The sequence below is a fragment of the Anabrus simplex genome, chromosome 2 (genome assembly GCF_040414725.1).
Source record: "Anabrus simplex isolate iqAnaSimp1 chromosome 2, ASM4041472v1, whole genome shotgun sequence".
NCBI classification, from domain to species: Eukaryota; Metazoa; Arthropoda; class Insecta; order Orthoptera; family Tettigoniidae; genus Anabrus; species Anabrus simplex.
Genome location: NC_090266.1, coordinates 898,291,378 through 898,308,137, shown reverse-complemented (window position 1 = coordinate 898,308,137; position 16,760 = coordinate 898,291,378).

Here is a 16,760-nt window from a genome sequence, read left to right as displayed (position 1 = left end):
ACAACGAAGTCATTTTCAATGCTTCAAATTTGAAACTCTATAGACAGCCACGACACGAGGTTCCACCACAAGTTAACATCGTCGAACAGTGGGGAAAATCATCAGAAGAAGATGACGTCTGTTCCGAGAAGGAAGAAGAAGATGGGGAGGACACGGAGCCGTCATCAGATGAGGAGGCGACATCCCTTGTTTCCGAGGAGGAAGACGACACCATTTCGGCCCAACGCCAGGGAGAAGAGAGAAGAGAATGCTGCCCAGTATGTCTGCAAGAACGAGTGGAATTGAGGAAAGTTTTACTAACTATAGCAGAACAGTTAATAGAGGAACAGAGACGCCTTCTTCAAGAGAATCAAGAGCTCCGGAGTAACTTGCTTAAGTCAAATAGAGCATAAAATAGTACAGACTCACAGATGGTTGCAAGTGATGCACACAAGTTACATTATCAACATGGAGGTGGAAAAAATTTTCTCGATACTCTCAAAAATTTTATTTAAAGTGGGAGAGTGTTGCACCCATCGGATGAGTCTGATTGGCAACATTTTAATAATTGGACTTGTTAATAAATAGTAATAGCCAGCGTTCTTAAACAAAGGGACAGCATTGGAAATTTCTGGTAGCTAGCTCGTGAGAATGAAGCCTTGATAAGAACCCACGCTTCGTTCTCTGCTAAAAATAAATTATTGGGACACCTGTTATTACATCATCTTTTGGAACTGCGTAGTTAGAGTGGAAAAGTACTGGCAGGAGTGACTGAGATGGAGAATCATGGTTTTTGATACCCGAATCCCCTTATTCTGGAATGAACTCGTCCATATAGATGAACATCGGAGTATGCGCTCCAATCAGATTGCTGCATTTAAATAATTTCAAAGTTAGCGCGACCAAATGACATGTGGCTTGTAATTAATCCCTGTCAGTATTTAAGGAAGATTATATCAAAGGAGATGTCAGTAAATTATTGTAATAATTCTGAACTAACTTATTGGTTTGTGGCAAATGGATTGGAGTATTGTGTATCCAGATGTTTGTTATCACCGGCAGTGGGAACCCCTTGTCAGCGTGGAGAGTGGTTTAACAGCGCGGCAGAAGATATAGTCCAGCTAACGCCTACTGTATTGTAAAAGAAATTACGAACAATTCAAGAGTCACGGTGCATCATGGTAGTAACTAGAATTGATGCAATCTGTGTGTACAAGGCATTTCATGTTTTGGTAACTTTTGTTTTGGAGCTACCCAGCATTCCTTTGGTTGGGATTTTTAGTGGCAAGAATTAGTGTTCCTACGCCGATTAGTGCGCCCAACATCCCCCGAGTAGTGGCTTCTCACGAATCAGTCATCACCAAGAGTCTTGGGGCGGACAGACGTGTCTTAACTTTGCTCCGTATTTAAGTACAAAGGTACAGAATTGTGTGTATTTATTACTACAGTGGAGGTGGAAATACGCTTTATAAACAGTAGTTGGGTTGTTAAGGTATTTAAAAACACCCAAGTGAGTGGAGTATTAAATTGACAGATTTTACGAGTGTTCAGTCTATGCAGGGCGAAGACGAAACTTTGAATTATGCAGTAAATTGCATCTGAGGTGAAGCAGCTTGAGTATGTAGCCTGCAGAATAACGCAGACAGTTTAATATGTGTGTAAGCCGTAAGTAGTGGAGAACAATTGGCCTGCCACAGCGGGGCTGTTAATGTGTTTGAAACATTTGAGCGGAGGAAATACTCTCCCTTTCTATAAGTATTTAGGTCGATTGGGGGGGTGGACACTTTCTCTCACGGCTGGGTCTTTACAAAGGAAAACGTTGAGCCTGTGCAAGATTTTGCTACGTGAGAAGCAGTAGTGTGTTAAAGCAGAGTACTTAAAATCCGACCTAAGTTCCAAATATCTGAGTACTGCGTATGTGTGTATATATATGTATTATAGTGTAATGTTTAGTTTTAAAACAAGTTATTGTGTTTAAAATTATGAGTAGGAAATAAACGTGTGTAAAGTGTCAAGAGAGTGGAAAGTAGTAATATAAGCCAATGCCGGATACATCAAGAATGGTCAAGGATATTAACATGTTGGTCATGAATCTGTAAGACAACATGGCTGCCTTTAGTCCTGGCGATCCCGAAGTGCCCTTAATGTGAGTACACAATCTCATGTTTGATTTAAATCTAAAGCTTTCCTTTGATAATGGTATCTTTATTTAGATAGGTATGCGAGTGACGATGATGTAACTATAAACCCGAGTACACAGCCAGAAAATTAGGATAATTCTGTTTATGAGTAGTGTAAATATTATTATTATTATTATTATTATCATCAGTCGTGCGTGTACTATTTTGTTCTGTATTGACCAAGTTATATTTTTGAGGCAATTATAATGAGTGATTCGCCTATACCTGCACTATTATTATTATTATCAGTAGCATTGTCAGTATTGCATTTAGGCGGAATTTTATTTGTTTCACGCAAGCACAGTTATCGTGGGGGAGTAGTGATGAAGTCAATCAATGATAATAAAACACATATATATATATATATATATACATTTAATAGTTACTGTCGAGAATTCTGTTGGGACGACAGTAACACTGATACATCCACATATTGGTTGCTATGGCAAGTAACGTGGTTGGACAGTTGAGTGAACAATGTTAAATAAAAGGATTTATTTTTATCTCAGGTAAATCCTGGTGTTGTTAAATAATAAGAGCGATATTGAGCAACGGTAATTTATTTGAGATGTTTGAAGGTCCGTAGTTGAGAGTATACGGTAACACATGAGGTTATTTACCTGAAGATAATTATGGAGAATAAAGAATATGGCGAACATATTCTCAGTAAACTGGAAATATAAGTATCAGCGTGATAGCTGAGAGGTAATAGAATTCGTGCAGAATAAGGAATGATGGTGACGTCGTAAATGAATGAATGTGAGGAAATAAATAAGCCAGTTATAGAAGGTACACAAGTTAGAAGGACCAGATAGTACATGTAAATGGTTTAAGCCGTGACACAATATCGTTTTATGCAGAGAAAGTTATAGTACGCATTTGAATGATATTTTGAAGTTAGGTTGGTAACATGGATCACGCAACTGGGCTGGTGTGGATGCTTGCCAGTAGGAACTATTTTATTGGTTTTAACAGATGATTATTATTATTATTAATATTAAATATATTTGTTATTTTTATTTGCATCGTATTAGCCATCATTTAGGTACATTCTTTTATTGTTTGTGCATTGTCTATGCATTTTATTCTGAAGAAACCACAGTAACATTTGCAATGGGTCATGGCTACATTTCAGCGAATTATAATATGTTGAGACGCTGAAATAAGTCAAAAGTGTGGTGTGTGCTGATGACAGGGTTCATCTATGTATATATTAGTGGAACTTTAAGTATTAGGTTAGGATTTCTGGCTGTGTTACCTCGCTTGGTGTACATATTAGCATAAGTTAATGTATGTTTCTTTAAAGTAGGAGAGTTTGTCTTTTCCAGATTAATCTTACGATATCTAAGTAAGGGTCACTCGCATATATGAAAGCAAAGCTTTAGATTTTTGTGTGCAACAACAACCAAGGTCCATTATGTGAGATAAAGTTACTGAATTCTCAGGTTAAAGCAAGTATTGTTTATTGCACCTGGAAGGAAGATATTGTAATTATGGGAACTCAGTAACAGTTTTGATAAGAGAAATATTATTATTATTATTAATATTGGTGAACTCTATTATGAGAATTTCATGGTTATGCCTTTACACAGTGGATTAGGTATTTCATTAAATTATGGCAAACATGGTTTTATAGATAAAGAAAACCCAATATGCACTGTTAAGTAAGATTCTATTCAAATGGTGTCACTCATGGCAAATGAATGTTCTAAGATAATTGACATAAACATACTATAATTTATCAGGATGGTGGATCAAGAGTACCGTAATTACAGGTCATGTTAAGATATTATTATTATTATTATTAATATTGAATATTATTATTTAACATTTTACCAATGCAATTCACAAGTAATTAGGGAGTCTTGATGAATACCATATTAATCACTTGTGTCAGTCAATTGTGGATTTATTAATTAATTAAATAATTTACATTTTATATTTTTTTTATTATTCAATTTATCTACGATTTGGTTAACAACAGTATTGGATTTTGGTAGGCGATTATAAATTCTTTAGGACTTTCCTTTATGATATCCAACATAAAAGTAACATTCATTAAGTGATATTATTATTCTCGTTTCAATTATTATTATTATTATTATTATTATTATTATTGTTATTACAATATTATTATTATTATCATTTCGATGCAGTGTAAATTCATTAATATCACTATATTGGAGGATTTGAGTCACAAGACAATGATTTCAAGTGATCAGTTAGGCAATTAATTATGCAATTAATAAATTTGAGTACAATCAAATTAGTAAAATTAATTAATTATTATATTATGGCAACTTTTGGTATGTTTGTTTGCAAACTTATTTCACATATCTGAGAGATTAGTGGGGACATTTCTAGGTTTTGATCTACGCAAAAATCGTCGTATTATTTCAATTATTATTATTATTATTATTATTATTATTATTACTATTGTATTACATTTTAGGTTGGTTTTCCAAACTACAGATATGCGTTTGAGATACACTATGGAGACTTTCCTGTAATCTTTTAATTGGTTTACAATGTAATTCAGTGATATCAAATCAATTTTTGTTGATTAGTTAATATCGATACTTTATTTATTTTTATATCTATATAAAACAATTCTATCTATTATAATTATTTTGACTGATGGCAAGTAGTTTTTTTATGAATAACTTGATTTGGCTATATAAAAAAAATTTATTCATATAAATATGATTATTATTATTATTATTGTTATTATTATTATTATTGTTATCATCACTAAATGTTCTCATGAGTATATTGTTATTCAATTGATCCACCTGGTTTATAAACAACATTATCCTAGTAAATATGTAGAGTTACACCGACATTATATAATTGGATGAACAAATATGGGAAACATCATTTAAAACAAAATTTTATGGAAAATTATAAACGTTATTCTTTAGGGGTTAATGAGGTAGTCATGTGTGTCATTATTGAGAATTCTAGTTGTACAGTCTCATAAGGTAATAATGTAACATTAACCAATCTTATTTTACATTTTATAAAAATTTATTCACTTTTCTCTTTTGTTTTATCAATAAAAATTTTATATACATATTTAAACTCAATTCAGTCTGAGTCATAAATCATTGTAGTCAATAGTTTACCGAATGCACTATCCCTATGCATCCTGACTCGACGACAGGGACTGATCGCGCCTGAGAAGAGGACCTCACCACCTTCGGTAAGTATATTTTAGGGCAGCCGAGGCAACGTTGACATCTCATCTACACCGAAGGAGCTCTGCAAGGGTGCAGTACGACTGTGTCCACTTCTCCTGATTAAAGGATCTTGGCTTCAAACATGGGGTTTAGTAATTGATTTGAATCACTGTTGCCATTTCGAAGGTCGTAGCAATAAAAAAAAGTCAAAAGAAATTACTTTGTCGTAGCCATCGATAATAGAGAGATTCAGCCTTAAAGGTATGAATCATAACTTTGGAAGTGCTAACAATTCCTGGCACAGATAGAAAATCTTATGAGAATAATATTCGTCTGGTTTTCCCACAAACACAGCTCATACAATATTATATACTAGCAATTACCCGCGGCTTCGCTAGCGTGGATTTCGTAATTTGATCAAAGTAATCGTTCTTCGGCATTGTACTAAGACATTATCAGAAAACTTCTGAAGTACAAAAACTCATTCAAAAATTGAGTTTGATTTACCCCATAAATTATTTGCAAACCCTGTTTGTGGCATTATATTTTGGAGCTAAGACGGCCATGGGACATAGAACTGTACATGTGAGAAACAGTCTTCTTTCAAGTCGAAAAAGTAAATACATGTTTCTTTTTTTATAGGAGATTACAAATACCTATTCCCACTTCTGTAACATCTTCAGTTTTTGAGATATACATATATATTCCCATAAAAAGAATTCAAACCCTTGATCAGTTCTTCCCCCTCCCTCACCCCCATCTATGTGTATTTTCCGAAAAAAATACAGGTTCCTTTATTTTTAAAAGAGATTCCAAATACCAATTTTCACGTCTGTAACATCTTCAGTTTTTAAGATATAAGTATCCTGATAAAAAATAATTCAAATAGTTTTCACTTCTTTTCACACCCTGTTAAGTGCCTTCTCTGAAAATAAATAGGTACAGCTTCCTGTATTTTTAAATGACTTTCCAAATACGAGGTTTCTTGTCTCTAACATGTTAAGTTTTTGACATATACTCTAGATGCACCGGTACTCATTTTAAAAATTCACCCGCTTTTCCAATCCTTTTCAGCCCTTTAATTGGATTTTCCGAAAAAATACATGTTTCATTATTTTTAAAGGAGATTCCGAAATACCAGTTTTCATGCCTGTACGTCTGTAACACCTTCAGTTTTTGAGACAAATGTGTACTCATAAGAATAATTTAACCTATTCTTCTTCACTTCTTTCCACCCCTCTTCCGCCTTAAGTGGACTTTCCGAAAACAAAAAATAGGTGTTTATTTTGAAAGGAAATTCAAAATTCCAAATTTCACGTCTGTAACAGCTTCAGTTCTTAAGATAAAAATACCCTCATAAACATAGATTAACTCCTTACTTACTTATTTTCAACTCCACACCCCTTACATCGATTCTCATGAAAAAACAAATGCGTGTTTCTTCATTTTTAAAGGAGAATCCAAATAATAATTTTCACGTCTGTAACATCCTGAGTTTTTGAGTTATAAGTATGCTCATAAAAGTAATTTAACTCCTTTTTCACCCACCCTCCCCCCAATTTCCTACCCGCTTTGTTGATTCCCCTCTCCTGAAGAAAAGTGCGTGTTTCTTTATTTTTAAAGGAGATTCCAAATACCAATTTTCACGTCTTTAACATCTTTAGCTTTTGAGATACAAGTATCCTCATGAATATAATTCAACTCCTTTTTCAATTAATTCACCCTACTTAAGTGGATTTTCCACGTGTTTCTTTACTTTGAAAGAAAATTCCAAATACAAATTTTCATGTCCGTAACATCTTCAGTTTTTGAGATATAAGTATCCTCATGAAAAGAATTCAACCCCTTTTTCACTCCACCACCGCCCGGTTAAGTTGGTTTCCCCCATCCAAAAATTGCGCGCTTTTTTATTTTTAAGGAGATTCCAAATACCAATTTCCACGTCTGTAACCTTCAGTTTTGAGATATAAGTTTCTCCAGAAAAAGAATTCAATTTTTTACTTCCTTTCACACTCCACACTCAAGTGAATTTTCCAGAAACAAACAGTACCCGTTTCTTTAAAAGAGCTTCCAAATACCAATTATCACGAGTGTATAATCTTCAGCTTTTGAGATATATGTATCCTTGTAAACGGAATTCATCTCCGTTTTCATCCCTCCTACCAAGTAGATTCACCCCCCCCCCATAATGCGTGTTTCTTTATATTTAAAGGAGATTCCAAAAACCAGTTTCAACGTTTGGAATATCTTTAGATTTTTTGGTATATACACATACATTATCATACAATAATTCTGCTAATTTTTTAATTCATTCATCCCCCCGTTAAGGGTGTTTTTACGAAAACCAAAGCGTACGTGTTTTTCCTTATTTTTAATGGAGATTCCAGATACAAATTTTCACGCCTGCAACATGTTAAGTTTTGAGATACACTGTAGATATGCTAATTCTAAAAATTCACCCCTTTTCAGCTCCCCTTAATTGGATTTTCCATAAAAGACTATTTATGTTTCTTTACTTTTACAGGAAATTCCAAATACCAGTTTTCAAATCTGTTATATGCTACGTGTTTGAGATAATTTTCAATTATCGTCCTTTTAAAAATTCACCCCGTTTGTCAATCCTTTTCACCCCATATTCATCGGATTATCCAAAAACACACAAACACGTGTTTCTTTATTTTCAAAGGAAATTCAAAATTTCAGTTTTCATGTATATAACATCTGCATTTTTTGAGATATAAGATATGTCTCCTCATAAAAGGTGTTCAACACCTTTTCTCCCTCTTTGCATCCTCTTTAATGGGATTTTCCGTAAACAAAAAATATGTGGTTCTTTACTTTTAAAGGAGATTCCAAATACTAATTTTTACGCGTGTAAACTTTTCAGTTTTGTGATATAGATCTGCTCATTTTAGAAATTCACCCCCCTTTTCACCTCCTTATCTACGGAATATCCTAAAATCCTTCCTTAGCGAGCACCGACATGTTAATATGAATGTATCCCCAAAATTTCATTTCTTTATGCCCAGTAGTTTTGGCTCGACGGTGATGAATCAGTCAGTCAGTCAGTCAGTCAGTCAGTCAGGACAAGTTATCTATATATATGAAAGAACTTGTCCTGACTGACTGACTGACTGACTGACTGACTGACTGACTGACTGACTGACTGACTGACTGACTGACTGACTGACTGACTGACTGACTGACTGACTGACTGACTGAAGCAGGAGAAATCAACGAACAACACAACTGCGATCGGGAAAATAGGCTGAATCTCTTGTATGAGTTTCAGAGAAATCGATCCAGTGGTTAGAAGATGGAATGATTGCACAATAACAGAGTACGCGTTGTACTGCGTCCCTAGAGTGCGTATAATACCACTTCTGAAAACGAGAGAAGCACTCAGCAATCATCGGTCCGAAAGGGCGAACGTGCCACGGTCGACACAAAGAAGAGGAGCTACAAAACTAAAGTGTTAGAAGAAAGGTTTAGAAATTTTGAAAGGAAGATGGCTTGACATATAGAACATTTATAATGTAGTAAGGAGGAATGGAGACAACTTGGATATTAAACCATTTTATTTACGACATTCATCCTGGTAGGTAGGAATATCATAGTGGCTATTTGTAGGTTTAATGAACTTCTGGGAGGGTGACAGCGAAGTCCGAGACAGCTCATTTAAATTATTATTGACACGGTTACTTAGAAAAACGGTGAGGGTGAACAGTTGACTTCTTGGGAGAGATAGCATAATTGTCCCGCGTTCACTTATGTTTGGTTAACACCTGGCAAGGAGGTATGAGCTTTCGACGATTTCATCAGTTGACTGGTTGTGAACGGAGCGGTGTGATCCATTTTGTATTGTATGCTTATTAAAAATCTGTTATTGTGTTAGTTTAGGCTCAATAAAATTAATTTGTGTTGCATCAAGACAAGTGCATTTAAGTGAAGAATGACACCTATCATTATGAGGTGCTAATTCGGAGGTTGCTAGCTTGCTGAATGGAGTCAATATGACGCCACATCAATCAGCACAATTAAAGATCTGTCTAATTCCAATATTATGTCTTTGAGGTTAGGAACGTAGAAATGTAATGCTTGTCACTTTAAATTAGTAAATCATGACAACGGGTTGTATATGTGGCGTGTGTAGAATTAAGTGTGTTGCAACGATGTTTTTAGGTCATGTAGGCAGAAAGTTCCAGGAAACATTTTAGGTGCGATTTTCGGTCATGTCGCCACTCGAGGCGTTAAACTGTGTTAAATTTCTCAAAATGTGAAGTTAAATATTACAATAAAAATCAGTTAAATTTGTTCGTGCCGGTAAGAGTTATAATAATGATAATGATAAAGATGACATTTATAAGGGTGATGGTCAAATAATAATAATAATAATAATAATAATAATAATAATAATAATAATAATAATAATAATAATCACGTTAGGAGTAAGTTGATATAATAATAATAATAATAATAATAATAATAATAATAATAATAATAATAATAATAATAATAATAATAATAATAATAATGCATTCGGCAGTTGTGTGAGCGAGGTTTACAGTTTCATATCGAAATCCAGTGAGATAATTTTGGCATATAGACTTTTTAATTTTGTGACACCGTGTATTTGACATTTAGAATCATGGCATGCTTTTTTGCTCCTGAGGTATGGGGAAATTTAGAGAAGCTACTTTTTGATCATTATGATGTTGTTTGGTTATGGGATAGCTTGTACTTGAAATGTGATCAGGCAAGAAGGAATGGATCCTAATGAGGAATGGAGTATTTATGAGAATAATTAGGAAGAAAGTTTGAGGCAGAATAAGCCCTGAATTTTGTGAGTGGGAAGTTCTAGGAAGGATGCCGAAGAGAAAAGGCCATGTTGTTTGATGAAGAGGAATTTTGTGACAGATTGTATATGTTGATATATGATATTTCCGAGAAAGGCTGTATAAGACATAAGAGATTACGTGCCAGATGCGACCGTGCCGGATGCGACCCGGCCATTATCGTGCCAATAGCGACCGAGTGGATAAGCATCGTGCCGCATGCGATCCATCAATCACTTACAATTGATCTGCATTAAAGGCTGTCACCAAGTGGCAGATTGCTTATAAGTAGCTTACTTGGTCTTTTCTAAAATAAAGGTCTGACACCATTGTTAGCAGGTTCGAGTGCCGTTGATCGAAAGAAAAATATAATAATGTTGCTGGCTTTACGTCCCAGTAACTACTTTTATGGTTTAAGGAGACGTCGAGGTGCCGGAATTTAGTCCCGCAGGACTTATTTTACGTGCCAGTAAATCCACCGACACAAAGCTGACGTATTTGAGCACGTTCAAATACCACTGGACTGAGCCAGGATCGAACCTGCCAAGTTGGAGTCGGAAGACCAGCATCTAAACCGTCTGAGCCGTCTGAGCCACTTAGCCTGGATGAAAAAAAAAATCACCGTCAGAATGTTGGCCGGCAGGGTAGGAAAGTTGGTGGTAGACAGTTTCTAATCACTAGATTGCATGCCAAAAGCCGGGATTCAAATCCAAACCTTTTCCCAGTGTTCAAATGGAGTGAGGGGATATGATGCTGTTGATGGTGATTCGGCCGTCGGATGGAGACGTAAAGCATTGAGCAGACCCCTTGGTATTATTCGAGAGGAGTAGGCTACGGGTCGAAACCGGGTTTCACCTCTCCCTACTTCATTATCATAATCGCACATCCAGACGCGCAGGCCGCCCAAGGGAGTCAGATAGAAAGACCTGCACCAGGCAAGGAATGGGAATGAAGCGGCCCTGGTCTTAATTAAAGTACAGCCTCAGCATTTGCCTGGTGTGAAAATGGGAAACCACGGAAAACCCTCTTCAGGGCTGCAGACAGTGGGATTCGAACCCACTATCTCCCGGATGCAAGCTCAGGGCCGCGCGCCTCTAACCCGCATGGCCAACTCGCCCCGTGGGAAAAGACGTAAACGCATCACCATGTTTCGTGTTGTAAACCGAGTTTCCCCCGAAGTGTTATGTAAAGTAGGGGCAGTAGCTGCTTATAGGACTTATTGAAATGGGATTGCGCTTCGTTTAGTTTACCTTATCTTGGGTGATGACACAACTTATCAAATGACAATTTGCTTGTCAACGCCGGTCGCATCCGGCACGGTTACAGATTATGTGGTCGCTAGTGGCACGGGTCGCATGCGGCACGGTCGCATCTGGCACGCCACCGTATAAGATGAGCGACATCCTGTAGCGATCCTGAACTATCTTAAACGGAACTATTGAAAAATGAAAGGCTTGTCAAATCCAAGTGCGTGTGTTGTAACGCATTTTTAAGTACAAGTGATGTTCTCCCATAATTATTATACGTAAGACTATAGATAACGCCAGTTAAGTCAAGTTGACGATTCTATTTGATACCAGTGAAGTGCATTTTGTTATAGCTAACCTCACCAACAAAATACATTCTTACACACGGTCAAGGTAATACTTGGTTATTGGAAACTAAATTTCATACTGTATCTTTACGAGGCGAAAAGCATCGCGAATTGCAAACATTGCGGGTGAGAGAATAAATTTACCAAGTTGAGAGTTTACCCTGCGTATGCTGATGAGTGCTTACTCTACTGGATAGTTTACAATGACACATGTTTGGAGTGTTGATATTGCAGGTAATTTGGAGCCTCACACTCCAAGCTATGTCGCGAATATCGTGGAGGTTGTGATTTTTGCTCTCAGTAACATCACATAATATCCGACGAGATTTGATTTTACTTTTATTTAGCGAACGTCACTGTATGTTTTAAAATTTTAATAAGTGATAGATTGAACTATTCACACCCGTTATTTAATTTCGATTTCACGCTTTATCTTAGGAAATGGACATAGTTAATATTATTCCAGGTGTTTCGAGTTCATTTCATTAGCGGATTTTAATTCATGTGTTTGAATTTCAAGGAGAATTAGATCGAAATATCCGGACATTGTTTTAAATTTTCGAATTCATCCGTCAGTATCAGTGATGTGTACATGCCATAGTGTTCGCTCAACGATAGGTTTGGGATGCCGCTTGTACATGTTTACTGTTAGAGGTATGCAGATATCATAGTGTTGGCTCAACGATAGGTTCGGGATGCCGCATGTACATGACTACTGTTAGTGGTGTGCATACAATTTGGTGTTGGTCAACGATATGTTCGGAATGCCGCATGTACATAATTTTTGTTAGAGGTGTGTAGACTCTGTAGCGTTAGCTCAACGATAGGATCAGGACACCGTTTGTATATAGCCAAGTCATGGGTTAGGCATTTTTATGAATGGACTTGAATGATGACAGTGTATGCAGTACTGCATGCAGGTATGGAAGGTATTAGCAAGTATTATTTAGGCCACGTTTCGGCATAACCTTTACAAGCTGGAAAGTGCTACTAACATAGCGTTGCATCAGTAGTGGCTTAAATGTAAGGGTAGTCCCACGTGGAAACCTGGCTAATGGAGACTGGTCCCTATTACTTAGCCGCGTGCGTTCAAGCCCGATGAAGTTTCGTATTCTATTTTGCGTTGTTTTTCTTATACTTCGAGATTTATTGTTCGGGTGTACGGTATGGTACGATAGTGCAGTGTGTTGACACTTTTTTCGTATTGAGGAATTTACACTACGAATGCGATTTCGATTCGTCAGCTGTTAAAATATTTTATTTTTACCGGGCGAGTTGGCCGTGTGCTTAGAGGCGCGCGGCTGTGAGCTTGCATCCGGGAGATAGTAGGTTCGAATCCCACTATCGGCAGCCCTGAAGATGGTTTTCCGTGGTTTCCCATTTTCACACCAGGCAAATGCAGGGGCTGTACCTTAATTAAGGCCACGGCCGCTTCCTTCCAACTCCTAGGCCTTTCCTTTCCCATCGTCGCCATAAGACCTATCTGTGTCGGTGCGACGTAAAGCCCCTAGCAAAAAAAAATATTTTACGTTATTTGCATTACTTAGGTAAGACGTTGGCCTACCATTCACTTGTAGTTTTTTTTTTAAGGGGACAAGTGTAGGTAGGCAGATTTTTAATTGTAGTTGTAGTTATGTAGAATTGGAAAGACTTCAAGTTCTTTTTTAAATTTTATATTGCGGACTTGTAGTTTAACTAATCTAACGACGTAACTGTTTCATAACCTGAAAGTTGGTTTAGTAAGACTTTTCGAGTGATTTGTCACTTTTACTTAACTTCAGTGCTAGGCGTTTCATCTAATCGAATACTGAATCAATGAGTCGCTGCATTTTGCAGTTTTGTTCCATCAGAACGATGTAACGCAAGATCCTCTCGGATCAAGTGTTGTTGGTTCATTCTCAACACCTGTTGGGGTGATGCATATTTCAGCACTGTGATTCATCTATAACTTACGGGTGTCACAAGATGACAACACGAGGTGGAATTTTATTTCAGATTTTGTTAATTGCTATTAGTCCGACTCATTTGCTGAATGGTCAGCGTTGAGGCCTTCGGTTCAGAGGGTCCCGGGTTCGATTCCCGGCCGGTTCGGGGATTTTATTCGCCTTTGAATAATTATTCTGGCCTGGGGATTGCGTGTTTGTGTTTGTCGCAACACTTTCCTCTTCATATTCATATAACACACTACACAACCAACCACCACTGAAATACTCAATAGTGATTACATCCCTCCATATAGGATTGGCGTCAGGAAGGGCATCCTGCCGCAAAACAGGGACAAATCCAAACGTGCGACACAGTTCGCACTCGCGACCCCATAGGTCTGGGAAAAGCGGTAGAAAAAGTGGATGAAGATTTTGATAATTGCTCTTCACTTGTAATAAACACCATTCTTTCAAATAATATTTCGCAACCTATCCAGAGCAACTGAGGGCCGATGACCTTAGATATTAGGCCCCTTTAAACAACAAGCATCACCAGAGCAACTGATAGTTAATTTGGTTCCATTAAGGAACCATTCGGGGGATTTTCTGTTATCCGAAGGAATATTCGACGGGTGGATAAACTGAATTTAATGTAAATCTGGAATTCTGTTTGTTGAAGGTCAGATTTTCCACGGACCGTGTGGGTTAACTTTCAGTTATCGTTTGAGTAAATGTTGCCCGATTTTCAGGTTTTATATTCCTTTCTCTTTCTGCTGTCCACAAATCTTACATTGCATTTTCACACTTTGGAAGACACTAATGTAAATAACTTCAAGATACTTTCACCATTAACGTTTTGCAATATGACTGCGTTATAACATTTCTGATAAATTTAATTGTGTTTTTTCTTATTCAATGAATATTATTATCGTGATTTCGTTCAATAAATTTTTAGTAAGCACATTTTGCTCCTCATTTGAAGTAGTTATGCTCTCCTCTGAACCCTGTCGATCGGTCAATGAAGTGACTGAGAAGAATCCTACACGACCCCAAGATCTAAGAATCAACAATTTTCTACCGTAGTAGCCGAAGCAAACGATGGAACGGTAGGCTGAAGGGTTCAGTACGTCAAAATGCTCTTCCTATGTATCGTTTTACTAAAGACCTGTCCCGCTTCCCAGCCACTTTAGGGACATTGAGTCCATCAGGACGTTACGTTCATTTTTCTATCTGAAAGTGTAAATGAAAATTAACCTTAAATGCAGTATACTGAAGGAGTGCCCAAATACGTCGCACAAACATACATTCCTACAATAAGGTTCATTTTACGTTACCCACATGCATAGGAAAATGAACACAACGAAAATTGTTCTCATGCACTTCATATCTTTATGTGTCTGCGAGGCGTGGCCAGACATAAGGACATAAGGAAGTGCAATAAACTTAGTGATCGATGCTATATCGCATTTAGTGTGAGGTTATTCGCGATGGGGATACAGACTATTTGGAGATTGTAACAAATTCAGTACATTAAATAGAAACAGTAATATCCGAACAAGTAAGGTTCACTGTGCACTAGGCCAGGTAGAGAAGTATATTGGCGCCGCAAGGCTGTAGGGATATATATATTAGATGAGTTTATACAAAGAACTTGCACTCAGATTTGCACACAATAAATGTAGCACAGGTAGATCCCGTTTTACGAGATTTCGACATCCGCGTTTTCGGATATAGGCCTATGCGGTTTCTATTTAAACACAATTTTCTATAAAATAATCCGTCGATATACTCACGTGTTTTGACTCGTATTTTCAAGTTTTTCTTTAAATATGAAACAGCAACATCTACTGCTCAGACGCCGAAACTCTTCCGTGCTCGCAAATGGTCATGCGCATGTTCTTTCATTGCACTTGTCGAAAACTTATTACAGTAGCCATTCCTCTCGTCTCAGTGGAGTTGGTAAGCTGTTTGTGAGAGGATGTATTGTCGCCTAAAACGTTAGTGAAATATAGACGAGCTGTAGGAATGTTGTAAAAATGAGAGGAATTCATCGAAATTCTTATTCTTTCTGACAATAGTCCTAGCCATCCTAGTTTCCTTAGCACCGAATTGAATAGAAACTTACAAGTTTTATACCTACAATTAAACACTTCGCCTACGGACTAATGAACTATTGCAACATGTAAGGAATATTATCTCTATCGGACATTTTCGAAGCTTATCGCAGAATGTTATTCGGATGATAATCTTACCATCAAGAACTTCCCGTTGCAGTTAAACATTAGGAGGGCGATTGACACTATTCGAGACTCAAGGAACGCAGTCACGACAAAATGCATAAACATTGTGTGGAAGACTCTGCCGCCTGCAGCTCTTTTAGTTCCGGAAGGAAGGGTAGAAAATAGCATCATTGATGTAACGAGAGAGATGGCGGACATGACCCAACAGATTGGTTTCAGTGTTATTGATGACGAATATGTCCGTGAAATTCGCATCTCATACTCAGAGTATTTAACCAACGATGATCTGCTTTAGAACCGAGACAATACTGAAGAAGAATCACAGATCGAGGAAGCTAAATCTGAAAGTAAAATCACAAATAGAAATTGTGCTCGAGGCATTTCAAATGAACAACAGTGCACTGATCATCTTTGAAGACAACGATCCTAACACCATGAGGTGTGGTAAAGTGGAAAGAGAAGTAATGTCTTGAAATATTACAATGGATTGTACGGTCAGGAGTTGAAGAAAACCATCCAGCCGACTATACAACTGTTTTATTTTCGAAATCTGTCACTTCAAACGTCTGTCAAGAGTCCACGAAGTGCTCCACTTGAACTCCAGCTGCAACTGCGATGGCTTTTCGAAATCCAAAGAAACCTGTGAGTGGATTAGCGTGGCTTCAATGTCATAAAATGTATATGAATCATAAATAGCGATTAAAGTCAACCGTAATTTTTCATATTCTTGTATATACTGTATTTTGGGTAACTGCATTAGTCCTGATTGAAAGTATAAAATGTAAGAAATATATCGTCGTTGAGCCTCGAAATACCGTTATGTGGCAA